The sequence below is a fragment of the Argopecten irradians genome, chromosome 15 (genome assembly GCF_041381155.1).
Source record: "Argopecten irradians isolate NY chromosome 15, Ai_NY, whole genome shotgun sequence".
NCBI lineage: Eukaryota > Metazoa > Mollusca > Bivalvia > Pectinida > Pectinidae > Argopecten > Argopecten irradians.
In genome coordinates this window covers 33,127,362-33,142,774 of record NC_091148.1, presented here as the reverse complement: position 1 = coordinate 33,142,774, position 15,413 = coordinate 33,127,362, and the positions used below count along the sequence as shown (strand labels likewise).

Genomic DNA, 15,413 nt, shown 5'->3' with positions numbered 1-15,413 from the left:
GCATTATACATCAACGTGCACGTCAAGAAATTACGGTAAAGGAACTAAATCACTTAATTTGATATTTGTTCCATTTATTGTAAAAACACATGTATGGAATTCTCTCCACTCTTGTTCTTAAAATGTGTGGAAACAAACTACACATGCAAACAGATAAACAAGATGATAAAAATTCATTAATGTAATGTTATACAGATAAATCTACAATGATCTTCAACATAATGCATCCTTTTCCTCTTGCCTATGTTGATAATCAACCTTTACCTTTTACACTTCAATATTAAGAATTTGATGAAAATGAGGAAAGTTGAAACTACCCTATTTTCTGACTATTGAACAGCAATTCGGTTTGCTTATTGTAAGATATGTTGCATTAATTGTATATACGTTGCTACGGTGCCCGTGCTTCACTAAGCTCGATCGATGAATTAGGAATGTCAGGCATGCAATATAATTTGAGAAAGGTCTATTGCCCGACTTGTGGAGCCAACCAGTAATAAAAATACCCCACCTCTTGAATACCTGTTATAACAATTAAATCTGATTTTTAGCAGAGTTTCCGAAAATCCGACATTTTCTTTCAAAGTGATTTTTCACCCTTTTGCATCAACAATTTTGGTAATCAACCCATATATATTTAAAAACTTTAGATCACAACCTTTTCAAATTTTGTTAGAAAAATAATGTTTTCACATTAATTATGTTACCATGGCAACCGAAACTCTTGGAATCTGACAAAAAAGTTAAAGTTTCCTACATTTATCACTCTTAAGATAACGAAACTTATTTAAATGTCCATTTATCAACATGATCATCAAGTATATTATTGCAGAAGGGTTGAAAATTTTATTGAATGCCATAATTTCAATTTAATTTTGAATGTTACCATGGAAACCAACAACATTTAAAACCGAAGATTTTTGAAAATGTTAAAATTAGTGTTTTACCTGTCTTGCTTCAACTACAGAAAGTTTAATTTATATATCAGGCTTAGTAATCTTTTAACTTTCATATTAATTTCAAAAGAGGACGTGGCCAGAATGAGTATCAAATCATTATTTTTTGCGTAAAAAATGTTACCATGGCAACCAAAATATAAACTACGAAAAAATGCAGTTTTGCGCTGATAGATCCATTTCCATGGGTGTCAGTCGAATAACACATAGAAAAAAAATGTATTGTGTTGCAAAATTGTTTGTTTGACATGTTACTGTTTACAACATTAAATATTTATATTCATACTCAGATCAATTCATTTTTTTGGAACGCCAACAATCACCAGTATAACATTATTTCATATCAATCATTTCCTTTGTCATCGTAGCAAGACGACTTACAAATAGGTATGCGTGTGTTCTCCCAAATCAAGATGTTTAGATAAGATGTCTAAATATATATGTACTCAGCGAAAAAATGCAATGCAAGACATACGTATACTGCAGTAATTTTAAGTTAACAAGGCAACTATTTATCCATTTATATAGTGTCAGTTTCTTTAATTTATCCACACAAAAGTATCAATATCCATCAACAAAATAAATCAATTCAGAGTAAAAGACAAGTAGACAAGTGTGCTTTCATGGACAAAAATTGTGTATTTTACTTTTACATGCACTCATGATAATTTGCATGTACATATCTTATATTGATAGAAATAAAAACATCTCTATTCATCATTTATTATCTGTGTGTTCTATGTCCGGTCCTATATTGCTTCATAACCAAAAAGACAAGTTTATATGGTAGGAACCCCCACTTTCCCCCAAATATATACATGCATGCATTTACAAACAAAATGCAGCGTGCATATTCGTGTGTATATGTGTGATATACTTTGCCCTTATTGTAGACACCATGTAATACACATACTTGTGTATTATGTCTTTATATGTACCATATTATAGATACATTGCATGCAGTGTCTACAAACATGTATCTTTACCCTATTACATTGTATACATTGTCTACAAACAAGTATGTGTTATGTCTTTACCTTATTGTATATACACTGCAGTGTCTATACATGTATATGCTTTATGCATTGCCCTTATTGTATATACTCTGCAGTGTCTACATACATGTATATAAATTGACCATACAGCAGTATCTACATGTAAATGTATGTTGTATGTTTTATGTCTTATTTAGATTGTAGATACACTTAACATGTATGTTTTATGAACTGTCAATATTGTAGATACACTGCAGTATCTATACAAGTATGTTTTATGTATAGTCCATATTGTAGATACACTGCAGTGTCTATACATCTATGTGTTATGTCTTGACAATATTGTAGATATGTGTACACTGCAGTGTCTATACATGTATATTTTATGTCTTGACCATATTGCAGTATCAACATTACTACATATACATGTCCATTGTAATTTATAGGACAGGAGCCCCCATCCACTAAATCCGCATATACATGTATACAAATGTATATACATGTACTGTGATATGTCTTGTTTAGTTTGTAGACACTGCACCGTATATATATGTCTTGTCCATTTCATAGATACACTGCTGTATTTACAAACATATACATGTACATGTATGTTGTCTTGATCATATTGCAGATATATATATATATTTATATATGGCGTCTACCACAGGCCTTAGACACCTCTTTTTACGGGCAATACTGTATTACACAGTATGAGGTGTCCGTATATCTATACATGCACATGTGTGTTGTAACTTGTCAGAATTGTAGACACATACATATATCTTGTATCTTTGGTTGCATTATTTATGTATAGAATATCCATGTGCATGTATCTATATATTGTGTCTGTCATGTTTTTTTTTTTTAACACAGTAACTTGTAAAAGTTCACAACTGTATGAATTAAATCAGAAAGAACTCAAAAGTCAGATACAGGTATGGTATTTTTAATAATGCAGATTGGAAAATGGTGATGAACTGGCTGAGTTTCAGTTTCATAACCGGAGTTTGGTTATCTTCCTAAGGTTGTCACCCACTGATGTCCATATACATGTAGTCCAAACTGATGTACCTGTAAGTTTTCAATAAAACAAACATTGTAAAAAACACCCAGAATCATAAAATCATTTGAATGGCAGTCCCTGGTTGTACAAACATCAAATGAAATGTATGGTACACTCTAAGTAACTAAGTATAAATACATGTGTACACATGTTATATGTATGTAATTAAATACTTTTTTTTTTTTTTTAAATCTTGCTCATATTGAATACACTACAGCTTAGAAAGTTACACTTAAAAATAGATCTTAGACTGATAAAGATAAAACTTTTGGTATAAATTCCAAGGTGTGATAATGAATATAAGAAATGGTGAAAACACCTTTTTATATATATAAAAAAAATTATCCAAAATAAGTTTCCAACCCCCCCCCCCCCCTTTAAAAAAAAAAAAAAAAACTCTTGACACAGGGACCTGGCACGGATTGTTTTTTACCCAACAGACAGAGTATACATATTTATGATACTATAATTTATATATGTATACTGTTGGTTAAAAAATTCGTGCCAGGTCCCTGTGATCCATTTCTGATTAATTGAAGTTAACAAACATGTTTACTCTTACCTTTGCAGTAATACAATCTAGCAGATTTCTCAAAGTTTCACTAATCTTCCATTAAAACTTCTGGTTGGCAGTATATTTCAATAACTGATCATAACAGGTAAGAAAAAAATCCTGAAAAGAAGATGAAATATTTATGTCAGATTTGATTTTTTTTTTACATTACTCTCATTTCAAAAGGCTTGGACATATTAGAGACTGAAAAACAAAATACAGTATGAATAATCTTATTCAGCTATTGCAGATACATTGGTGTTTTTAATCTGGTCAGGTATTCCATCCATATATATAAAGTCCAGGTACAGAATCTCTTAAAATGTTTAAAATTAGAAATAAAATCACCATTCCAGTTTCCATCTGGATAGCAAGACTATTCTGGTTCCAATGACTCTAGATCTATTGCCAGACTAAGTGAAGTGACATATATCATACTATAGAATGTCTATTATGTGGTGTTAGAGTTGGAAGAAACTCTGGTTACTCTGAGCATCAGGTGCAGATTACATGTATTTTTATTTTATCTTTTTCTTCACAATTTAACTAATGTAATATAATATGTTTGTCTTGTACATAAATCCTCTGGGTATCAATTTCTGGTATTCTATAGTAAATAATGAAGAGATAGATCATTGGAGTACATGTTTGTAAACCTTGAACTGAGGGATTGATCAACTGCGAATTTGAATACCGTCTAAAAAATATATACATGGTCCATGTACACAGTACTTATACATCTTACCAGTTATACATAAAATATCACTGAAACCATATACAATTGTGTATATGAACTGTATATCTACTACTTAATTATTTATATTTGTTGTATATTCCATTTTAGAACAAAATCTGACATGACATAAATGTTCATGTATTGCTTGAATTTGGACAAAGACATGTTAAACATATGCATGTTAACACCATTTTAGCAACTTGAATGTGCAGTAACACTATACATTGTACACCTACATGTAGGGGTGGAAATAGATTGTGACCTGTGACAACATATATATCTTGTATATTGATCAAATAATGTTCTAAATCTGTAGAATTTATTTGTAAAATAACAGAGCATTTTCATTCATGTAATAATTACTCACACAAACCCATACAAACAGATGTTATGCTATTCCAATAGGCCCACAGACACAAAGTGTGTGTGTGTGATGGGGGGGGGGGGTACCTACAATGTACACATGTATATTTATAATACAAAACATGATAATGTATTTTGTATATTTTGTATAGAGAAATTCAAATATACTTACTCAACATAAATGTGCCTTGGAATCCTTGGTGCAGTTACAGTATAATTCAGCTGTCAATGTATGTTCATAACAACTGTTATGTAGGCTTGTATCATCAATAACGTTGATATCACTTCAAAGTTTGTTTGCTGAATATCATAATCAGAAGGTTGGTCATGTTGTTTTGGTAACTATTTAGGTAAAATGTCCACATACATGTAGGCCTACGTCTGCACATGGCCGTGTTGTAAATCGAAAGTGGCTGTCCCGGTCAGGAAATACCCTACTACTATAAATAGATATCGCTGTCGTCAGCATCATATAATTCTTGTTCTTCGTCAAATATCAAACAATGTTTCAAAACTCGTTATTCTAATGATAAATTGAATATGTTTCTTGTGTGAATTTTATCTTATATTTATATCGTTTGAGAAAATCAACTCAGAATCGATGCCCATGCCATCTTCATCGCACAGGTGCTTGTTTTGTACCGATGACGTCAACATATTAGAAATTGTACCGGACCGTGATTTCCGTCGAAACTACTAGCTGATTTGTAGAAACAATAGAAAACTTATTTCGGCATGTAATGAATTACAAATTTGTGTATTTTGACCAGTGGTTTCTCGGCTTTCTTGGTATGTATGGTAAATAAATATTTTGTTTATTTTGTATTAGGATTTTGTCGAAGTTTACTGTGTAGTACACATGGTACTTATTACATGTAAATGCTACGAGAAAAAAATAATGTTAGAACGGATTTCTTTCAATAAAATTAGTCACACATAAAATTGACATTATTAACTACAAAATCCGTGAAATACAAGTATTATTTCTTGCTACTTGTTGCATAATTCGAGATGCAATGTCGGATCTCCGCTCCGGCGGTTACGCCGTCTGACACACGACGTCAACAATTTCAAAATGCTCGGAATTAAGTTGGCATGAATTTTTAACTCATTGAAAGAGAAAAAAGACGATGCCAAATAATTTTTTTCTCAGAACAATAGTTGTCGGCTGTTATCTGTAGTTTTACAGGATGTAAACAGTATCCCGATAGCTCAACAAATAAGGGAGATATTGCGATTTTTCTAACACCGTTACACACGAAAATGCGTAGAAATGCGTAGTTGGGAGTTAAGGGGTTAAGGAAAAAACATTTTCAACAAACATACATAACTAACAAAAATCTATGAACCCAGTTTTAAATTTTCTAAGAATAGGTTTCCCATGGAAATGAAAAGTTTGGCGAAATCATTGCAGGAAAGCTGTCTGAAATTGTAAAAATCACCAGTATAATGAAGAGATTAGACAAACAATCAAATGATGATCTCTCGTTTCCCCTTTTGGCCAACATAAACGCGATTTTAGACAAGCTTTACTGGACCCTCCAACCAAATGCTGGATGTTTTTTCAGTAAATTGAATCAGTTATTTTTCATTAACAAACAACTGAAACGCATTCTCTCAAAAACGGAACTATTATTGGATGCTAAATAACGACTTTCTCATTCAGGTTTTAAGTTTACTTGCTTCAAAATAAAACATTTATACCTTCCACCACAAATCCTATACTCGGTAACTTTCAATTCATCTTCATCTAAATCTTGTTCCGATCAACTCTTGAGTGGGATCAGCCTTTCACAGACGCTTGACATAGATTTGAGAGTAAATTTAAGATTGGTGCGATTTCAATGTTTACATGTGGATTTCCGATTTTGGATCTGTTTGCTATTAAACGAAATCGTTTATTTTGAAAACGGCTGTTTAAGTATAAACCATGAAGGAGTTATATAGAATATGGATGATGTCTTTACTAGTCTTGTCAACTTGACACTTGTCATTCTCCTTTAGCTTAATATAAAATTTAACAAAAATATGCGAAACTCAATTCCCTTTATTATTTTAATCAAACGGTTGTGTACAAATCAAGTAATATATGCTCTGGGAAAATAACAACATGAATAGAACATAATCAGAATCTGTTGTGTTCTCTTTCGTTGAGTTGGTCATGCTTTTTCAGATGCTGGTCGCAGCACTGTGCTAGACGAATGGGAATAATTTTATCCAAAGTCTATGTTCTGGCTACTTGAAGATGTTTAACATTAAATTTATCAAACTATTTCTTATATCGAAGGAATGCTGACCAGCACCCACTTCTTCACACCAGATTAGTCATTGAGTAACAATCGGGAAAGGATGTGAATCCCTGTTCTGTATAGACGAGACTTTTCTTAGTTGGTCTTTGATAGGTTTTTAATAATTAATGTATTACATATTATTATTGGTTGGTGTCTTAACGGCCCATTAACATCTAAGGTTTAAGTACGGCCTCCTCTGTATTCATTGTGTGAATTTTGGGATGCTGCGGTATTAGTGTTGTGTTCCTTTTCAATAGTGGAACCTTTTTCTCCATTATAATTACTAGACAATTGAGTCATAGACCGCCAAGAGACACCGGGGCTGCACATCCAATCCAGTTACAAGTATACCTGACAACGACAAACCAAGCTATGCATGAATACATTATAGCTCAAGGACATTATAAAGCTTTGGGGATATATTGGGTGTGATTTCTACGTTACACTAAGCCAACACCAACCCCTGGGATGTTTAGAGGGACGTAAAAGATAATAAACTAAAGCAAACCAAAACAATAAACAAGAGGCCCATGGGCCTTAGCGGTCATCTGACTCATTGGCACAAAAACAAATCAAAAAGTCCCAAAAACACGCCATACAAGTATTAAGTTAACTATATAATATAAACAATACAAAGGAACTCCTAAGTTGAACAAGTAAGTTTCTGAATTTGTTGAACAACACTTGGTAGCCTTTCAATCTCATTTCTGGGCTTGTAACCTATTCCAAGGATTAAAAAATTATAAGGAGGAGTCAGATTTTTAAAGCTAAATTTCAGCAAAGCTTCCATTTTGGACATCCACCGTACTATCCCCATGGGTCTTAGCTCGGTCCTTTATAAAATATGATTGTCCTCACCTAAAGTTCCCCCTTCTGAATCAATTAAAACCCCTTATAGACCAATTTTTCATTGAAATCGGAGACTGAAACTTGAAACAGGTAGTGGGCCAGCGGCCATCTTGGAATACCAAAATCTTTACGAAAATGTTTGCATGTTGTTCGGCATCAATTAAAACCCCCTATAGACCAATTTTCATTGAGATCGAGATACTGAAAACTGAAACAGGAAGTGGGCACAGCGTTTGTTTGTTTGTTTGTTTTGTTTTGAGTTTTACGGCCCATCGACAACTAAGGTCATTTAGGGCCAAACTACAAGTCATGCATTATTATCAGGATAAAAGATTAGGGTAAGAAAAGGCAGGTAAGGACTAAAACACAGATTGTAAACGTTTATTTGATATAAAAAAGGGTTTGCATGAGAAAATAGTTTTGGCTAAAACACATGAGAAAAATTCATGCACAAAGTTGATGAAAAGATGTCTTGGAATACCAAAGTCTTTAAGAAAATATTTGCATGTTGTTCGGCATCAATTAAAACCCCTATAGACCAATTTTCATTGAGATCAGATACTGAAAACAGGAAGTGGGCCAGCTTAAATTAAGAAAATTTGCCCTTTTGGGGCCCCACCCCTCAGCCCCCCTAGGGGTTGGACCTCTCATTTTTATAAAATATGATTGTCCTTTCCAAATGATGTTTCACACCAAATATGGATGAAATTCATCGAAGGATGAAGGAAGAGTAGGATTTTAAAGCTAAAATTACGAAAATTTGCCCTTTTGGGGCCCCGCCTCTCTGCCCCTAGCGGTCGGACCTATCTCATTTATATAAGATATGATTGTCCTTCCCCAAAGATGTTTCACACCAAATATGGATGAAATCAATTTAAGGATGAAGGAGTAGTAGGATTTTAAAGCTTAAAATAAGAAAATTTGCCCTTCTGGGGCGCCACCCCTCAGCCCCTAGGGGTCGGACCAGGCTCATTTATATCAAATATGATTGTCCTTCCCCAATGATGTTTCACACCAAATATGATTGAAATGAAAATCAATCAAAGGATTGAAGGAAGGAGTAGGATTTTAAAAAGCTTAAAATAAGATAAAATTGCCACTTTTGGGGCCCCCACCGCACTCATGTCCCTTGTGTGTCCGCGACCAGGCTCATTTATATAAAATATTGATTGTCCTTCCCGAAATGATGTTTCACACCAAATAAAGAATTGTAATCACTCAATGGGTTCAAGGAGGAGTAGGCTCTTTTGTATAAATAGTCTTACGCTCGACGCACGGACAAAACATGATGACCTTTTGGTCATTCCTGACCTTTTGGTGTCATCATGACCTTAAAATAGTTTGTTTGTTTGTTTAATTAACGTCCTATATAACTAGACTATGGTACATGCAAAAGGACGGGCCTCCCCGTGTATGCAGTGCTTGCGTGTTATGTTATGTGAGGTGCGTGTTTTGGGAGACTGCGGTATATTCATGTTGTCTTCTTGTTTTTTGTTTGTTTGTTTGTTTGATTAATTAACGTCCTATTAACAGCTATGGTCATGTAAGGACGGCCTCCCCATGTATGTGGTGTGTTGCGTGTATCTTGTGCGAGGTGCATATTTTGGGAGACTGCGGTATATTCATGTTGTGTCTTTTTGTATAGTGGAACGGTTGCCCTTTTTATAGTGCTATATCACTGAAGTATGCCGCCAAAGACACCAAGCAACACACCCCACCCGGTCACATTATACTGACAACGGGCGAACCAGTTGTCCCACTCCCTGTATGCTGAGCGCGCTAAGCAGGAGCAGAAACTACCACTTTTATAGACTTTAGTGCGTCTCGACCAGGGGACAGAACCCAGAGCCTTCCTCACAGGGGCGAACGCTCAACTCAAGGCCAAAAGTGAGGCGGTGCCAAGGGAGGCATTAGGGAGGTAAAGTCAGTTAGGAAGAAGAGAAAAGATAAGGTCCTATAGTGGAACTGTTGTCCTTTTTATAGTGCTATATCACTGAAGCATGCCGCCGAAGACACCAAGCAACACACCCCACCCGGTCACATTATACTGACAACGGGCGAACCAGTTGTCCCACTCCCTGTATGCTGAGCGCTAAGCAGGAGCAGAAACTACCACTTTTATAGACTTTGGTGCGTCTCGACCAGGGGACAGAACCCAGAGCCTTCCTCACAGGGGCGAACGCTCAACTCAAGGCCAAAAGTGAGGCGGTGCCAAGGGAGGCATTAGGGAGGTAAAGTCAGTTAGGAAGAAGAGAAAAGATAAGGTCCTATAGTGGAACTGTTGTCCTTTTTATAGTGCTATATCACTGAAGCATGCCGCCGAAGACACCAAGCAACACACCCCACCCGGTCACATTATACTGACAACGGGCGAACCAGTTGTCCCACTCCCTGTATGCTGAGCGCTAAGCAGGAGCAGAAACTACCACTTTTATAGACTTTGGTGCGTCTCGACCAGGGGACAGAACCCAGAGCCTTCCTCACAGGGGCGAACGCTCAACTCAAGGCCAAAAGTGAGGCGGTGCCAAGGGAGGCATAAGGAAAGATAAAGTCAGTTAGGAAGAAGAGAAAAGATAAGATCCTAAATTTAGTCTCCTTTTACGATCATGCAATAGGGTAGCAGGTACAATTTCATATCGCAAACCTCAATAAGATATAATTATGCATTTACGGCACATCATGCTAAACATCAAGCCCTGCAAAGCGAAAGTCTCGCCAAACGAGACTTGGAAAGTCTCAACGAGACTTTAGAATCTCGCATCCCGCGAGATCTTCAGTTTTAAAAAATGGCTTCATGCTAGCTGCAGTGCACGTTTGCAAGAAGTATTATGGCGAATTCTAAAGGTGTTTCTTACGTCGAACCCACCCACAATGTGGAGTCGGGGACGATAGGGATACCGGGCTTGACCCGGACTCCCGACGTGCCGGCGTACGTGGCCGATGTAGAGTTAGAGAGACCAGACACTCCTCTCCTATGTCTCAACCACGTGGTCGGAAAAGGGACAGGCACTATGGTGACCGTTCTTCTCTTTCTGATGATCGGGGAAAAGTAAGATCTTCTAGATATGATCGTTTTAAATGTTCTCGATCCCCATCTCATTCCAGAGATGTTTCTGATCGATCCCGTTCTCGGTCTAAAGATCGTTCTGTTTCACGAGGTCCTAGCGGGGGCGAATCGTCGTATTCGTATACTAGACATAGTAGTGAGGACGAGTCGTCCATCTCGTCTCGGCGTAGTTCTAGCCTAAGTCCACCACGTAAACGAAAGAAAGCTAAACGTAATAGCAGTGACTCTCGTTCCAATTACGTCCGTTTTGAGGTGGCTGACACGGAAAGTGAGAAACCAGAACTACCATCAGATATGGCAAATTATGTAATGAACAAGTTTACATCGTTCATTTCCAGAGAAAATTTTAATGGATAAGATTCTGGACAAATATCCAGTGCCAAAGAACATTTCTGTTGGGGCACACAAGGTTGACTCTTATGTGCCAGAAATTTTTCAGTCAGTAAATCGCTCGTATGGTAAGGCGTATGAATCAAAACTTATCTTCAATTCAGACACGGGTTGGTAGCGTGATGGGACCCCTCTCAAAATTGTGGGTCGATATTGATGGTGTGCGCTCAGGTGAGACAGACAAGAAATTAGATCTGTTTTCATGTCTAGAACTGGTAGAAAAGACTATAACATTAGTTGGTCAAGCATTCAATGCTACTACCTATCACAGGCGGATGAATATCCTATACAACCTCACTAAGGACGTTAAGAAGTCCAAACACTTGTTGAAAGAAAACAGTGACAGGTTAACATCGGACAGTAAAATTTTTGGAAAAAAATTCTACAAGGCATTGGTTAAATCTTCAGCCATTTCCCGGGAGTCACGTGAGATTTCCAAGGAATTAGCAGCCAAGTCTAAATCCAGCCTAGACCGCTCTAGGTGAACGAACACTCAGAGGGACCAGGCTAAGCCATACAATAAGCCCTTTCAGAAGAAGGTCCCATTTCGAGGAGGAGGAAAGTGGTGGCCGATCCAACTCTTTCCGGGGACGCAGAGGAGCCCAAAAATCCTATAAAGGTAGGTTTATTACCTTCATTACAGGTAAACAAAAATCTAGACGCAATACCTCAGACTCTGTTAAAAGTACCGAACGAACCTCCAGCCGAGTTCAGCTCGGATTTAAACCTCGTTCATCTAGAAATAAAGTCACTTTCTTTTCGGCGAATGATCATAAACAAACCAGTAGGGGGTCGTTTAAGACATTTCATAGACAACTGGAAAGTTATCACTCAGGACCCTCAGGTTCTGGAAATGGTACAAGGGATAAAAATTCCGCTGGTCAAAGAACCCTTTCAAAATCGGATCCCATCATCATGGGTGGAGGGTCAGGACGCACATTTGATAGAGTCAGAGGTACAAACCATGTTGGAGAAGAACGTGATTGTCAAATCGTTTCATTGCACGGGTCAGTTTCTAAGCCCTGTATTCTTGGTTCCAAAGAAGGACGGGGGAAATCGTCCAGTAATAAATCTGAAGAGACTGAACTCGTGTGTGGAGTATCAGCATTTTCAGATGGAGGGGGTACAGTCTCTAAAGACACTGATTCAGAAGGACGATTTCATGGTAAAACTAGACCTAAAGGACGCTTACTTCACAGTACCGGTCCATCCAACTCATCAGAAATTTCTGAAGTTTCTTTGGGGGGACCAAATATACATGTTTGTGGCAATGCCCTTTGGGCTAGCTCCAGGCCCTCGGTTCTTCACCAAACTGATGAAACCAGTGGTAGCCCTCATGAGAAGGATAGGTGTCCGAATGGTAATTTACTTGGACGACATGATTCTTATGAACCAATCCAAGGAAAAGCTCCTGATGGACATACACTCTCTGAAATTCCTGTTGGACCAACTCGGATTTCTGATAAACACAGAGAAATCAGTTTGGATCCCTACTCACGAGATAGAATTTTTAGGCTATCTAGTCAACTCAATGGAAATGACATTGTCACTACCTCAAAGGAAGGTGGCAAAGGTCATCGACAAGTGTCGTCATTTGTTGACAAACAAAATAGTCACAGTGAGGGAGATGTCAGAGACTTTGGGTCACATGACCTCGACCTTGCAAGCGGTGGCTCCCGCCCCTCTGCATTACAGACATCTTCAAATGTCCCAAATCCAGACCTTCCTATTGGACAAATCTTACCAAGCGTTAGTAACTCTCTCCTCGGAATGTCTGGGGGAGTTGAGATGGTGGATCTGTCAGATGGAGAGTTGGAATGGTAAAGCTATTATAAATGCAGGCCCGGATCTGATCATAGAGACGGACGCCTCAAAAAAAGGGTGGGGGGGGCGGCGTCAGGTACCAGCAGGGTTCAGGGCCTATGGACTTCGGAGGAGAGGACATGTCATATCAATGTGCTGGAACTGAAGGCAGCACTATTAGCCCTGAGATCCTACACAAAGGAAAATTCCCCAAGTCATGTTCATCTGAGACTAGACAATCGGACAGCGGTAGCATATATACAAAAGATGGGGGGCCAAATCTCGCCAGCTACTGTTGCTGACCAAGGATTTATGGGATTACTGTCTGAAAAAGGGAATGTATCTGACAGCAGAGTACCTTCCAGGCAGTTTGAACACGGAGGCGGATTGGCAATCTCGCAACTTCCAGGACAGCAGCGACTGGCACTTGAAGGAAGAGGTGTTCAAGGCTCTAAACCGTCTCATGGGTCCATTCAAGCTCGACTTGTTTGCGAGTCGGCACAATCACCAAATGTCCAGGTATGTGAGCTGGCGCTCAGACCCATACGCAGTCCAATCGGATGCCTTCCAAATGAGGTGGACAGAGGAGGGTTTGTACCTATTCCCTCCGTTCTCCATGATATCGAGGTGTCTAATGAAAGTACAATTGGAGAAGGCCACTGTAGTGCTGATAGCGCCGACGTGGCAATCTCGTCCATGGTACCCGTCTCTGCTGGGCATGCTAGTGGAGACTCCGGTGTTACTACCCCCGTACAAGGACCTCCTAACGTCGGTAACAGGAGAGTCCCACCCGCTATTAATCCAGAACAATTTCAGGTTAGCGGCGTGGAAAATCTCCGGAGACAGGATGTTGGTAGAGGAGTTTCGGAAGAAGCTGCCAATATCTTGGCAGAGTTCTCATGGAGGAAAGGCACTAACACTGCTTACAACAGCTGTTGGCGTCAGTGGTGTTGCTGGTGCAATAAAAAAACAGTTTGATCCATTTCGGACCCCTGTGGTAAACGTTGTTAACTACCTATCTGAACGTTTCGAGAAGGGAGATAAATACAGGACCCTCAACTCTCGGAGATCTGCTATTTCAGCATTTCACGAGATTGTTGACGGAACTAAGGTGGGTCAGCATGACCTTGTAAAGCGTTTCTTAAATGCCACCTTTAATGCTAGACCTCCACAACCTAGGTATATGGGCACATGGGATGTTGATATGGTATTGGGTTTTCTTGATCTCGAATCAATGTCTGTTCTTTCAGATAAGATGTTGACATTGAAGGTCAGTATGCTATTGGCCTTAACATCAGCGAGTCGAGTTTCTGAGCTTTGCGCTCTAGACACAAAGTTCATGTCGGATACAGGTTCCAAATTTACTTTCAAGTTAGCCAAACTTACAAAGTCTCGTCGTGTTGGAGACTCCCCTATTGAGGTTGTGTTTCAAGCCTATGTAGAAAACCCCAATTTGTGTGTGTAGTACAGACTCTCAGAGAATATCTGAAAAGGTCCGAGTCTTGGAGAAATCGTGACGCTACTAGTCGAACCCAGATTCTACTTAGTTACGTAGAGCCACACAAACCTGTTGTCTCGTGTACAGTTGCGGGCTGGTTAGTTTCCCTGTTAGGTTTGGCTGGTGTTGACACTGACAAGTTCAAGGCACACTCTACCCGTAGTGCCTCTACTTCAAAAGCTCGGGCAATGGGACTATCTTGCCAGGAAATAATGGAGAGAGGCCACTGGTCAAAAGTCTCCACGTTCAGGAGACATTATTTGAGGTAATCTTCTGATCTATCGAGTAAAGATAACTTTCAGAAAGCAGTGTTATATGTAGGTTAGTACAGATGTATGCTTTAAACATGCTTAATTATATCTTATTGAGGTTTGCGATATGAAATTGAGAATTTCATCAGTGCATGTAATGCACACAATGAAATTAGAATTTCATGAGCAAACCGAAATAAGATTGAATTCCCAGGACCCTTACCCACCCTCTTTCTTGCTTACAAAGTTATCTTTGTATTGGTTTTTGTTTATTATAAGAAATGAGTTGTTTAGTATACATGGAATGACTTAATGTACATGATGTCCTTTCTATACACACGCATGAGCAAAGTTGGCTTGCGTTCCATATAAGTTCCCCTTTTTCTATGTTACAGGAGGGAAGAGCGGAGGTGATGTCTAGACAGACAAAGAGGACTGGTTAGACGAGTCGACAGACCGATGTCCGTCCATGGATTTTTGAAATTTAAATGGAATTTTGATGTTAGATGCAATAAATATTGCAGTGTTTAATGTTTCTCTTTGTTTACGTTTTCCTTTTACTATCATTCTTCCATTTTTAAAAACTGAAGATCTCGCG

At 38.1% G+C, this 15,413-nt stretch overlaps 1 long non-coding RNA gene across 1 annotated transcript; it reads right to left on the bottom strand.

Moving 5' to 3' along the window:
- Positions 1–2,881: 2,881 nt before the first annotated feature.
- Positions 2,882–5,902, bottom strand: LOC138308853 (uncharacterized). The gene is made up of 3 exons (XR_011206155.1): positions 4,839–5,902; positions 3,577–3,687; positions 2,882–3,022 (listed from the first exon to the last, which is right to left on the bottom strand). It is a non-coding gene; the product is annotated as an uncharacterized lncRNA (long non-coding RNA).
- Positions 5,903–15,413: the final 9,511 nt, after the last annotated feature.